We start from the raw sequence: 1,535 nt of genomic DNA on the forward strand, positions 1-1,535 counted from the left end.
ATCTACTTTTCTAACTGCTGGCCTGGCTACCACCCCAGTGCTGTACCCCAAATACTTGCTGTTTCTCCTAGCTACATGCTCATGGTACTTCTCCTCTCATGGCACCCACAGCTCTCTCCTGCTCCTTCTCTCTCCTCTTTCCACCCAACTCAACCAGGTAACTCAAAAACCTGTCTACCTCTAATTCCTCCAGTAATGGGATGTAGCCATTTTTACTTAACCAATAGTTTCAAATTAAGGATCAAGGTTTGCACAACAAAAGCTGGTAAATGTGGGAATTTACTTGTAGGCCTAGACTTTCAGGGATAGAACTGAGCATTACATTACATAGCCACAGACCAAACCTCAACAATCCCCCTTTTTGGTCTAAATTAAAGGTCTCTTTCTCTTATAATAATAAATAACATACAATAGGAACAATTATGAAACAGTTATGAAAATTATTAGGTAAGAGTTACATTCAAAAAGTCCAGTCTGTTCACATGTGGCAACTCTGGAGAAAGTATTCTTATCTATCCTATCCTCATGAGTTCAAAATTGTGTATCTAAATCAATTCCTATCCCAATTTTTATTACTACCCTAAAAATATCTTCTTAGACTTAGAATATCTTAAATCCTAGACAACTTAAGCTTATAGTAAGACTATGATTGTCTAGTCTTCAACCTCACCAGAGACCTGAGAAGAAATAAATATTACCTAAGTATGCATGAAGCACAGAGACACAGCTTCCAAAAATTATAGAAATGACAGAGGCAGTTGATTACCTGGACAGTCCCCCATATTCGCCATCACGTTGGAGCACCTATCTTCAGCCTTTTGGCCCAGAATATCTGACAGACCTTTTGTGAAGCAGGAATTATGCAGGACTTGCTTACTCTGCCCTGGGAGAACTTGACCATCAACTTCCCTGTGTCCATTTGTCCTTTCTGGACAGATTTGTCTGTAGTTGAAGCATGGCCATTTTCTTTGCCCAATGGCTAGCTTGATGTGATTGAAGCAACTCCATGTGGAGGTTTTGAAAGACCATCTATCTACTAATAGCATCTGAACAAGCAAATGTTACCTGTCTCTAGCTACCTGTTATCTGTACAACCCAGGATGTATATTTCAGTGGTAATCTACACTAGTATCTAATATGACCATGAGTTTAACTGACTAGTAACTTAAATTACTTAACTATCTTAAACAGCTTGTAATAGCAGCTATTAAAAAGACTGGGACTAAACCTTGTTGGGTTTTTTTAAAGATTTTATTTATTTTATGTGTATGAATACACTGTAGCTGTACAGATGGCTGTGATCCATCATGTGTGTGCTGCTGTTGAACTCAGGACCTCCACCAGCCCTGCTCGCTCTGGTGTAATTTACTGCAGCTGCCTTCAGACGAACCAGAAGAGGGTGTCCGATCTCATTGCGGGTGGTTGTGAGCCACCATGTGGTTGCTGGGATCCGAACTCAGGATCTTCAGAAGAGCAGTCAGTGCTCTTATCCGCTGAGCCATCTCACCAGCCCTAAACCTTGTATTTTTAAATGA

The sequence above is a fragment of the Mastomys coucha genome, unplaced genomic scaffold, assembly GCF_008632895.1.
Source record: "Mastomys coucha isolate ucsf_1 unplaced genomic scaffold, UCSF_Mcou_1 pScaffold5, whole genome shotgun sequence".
Taxonomy (NCBI): Eukaryota; Metazoa; Chordata; class Mammalia; order Rodentia; family Muridae; genus Mastomys; species Mastomys coucha.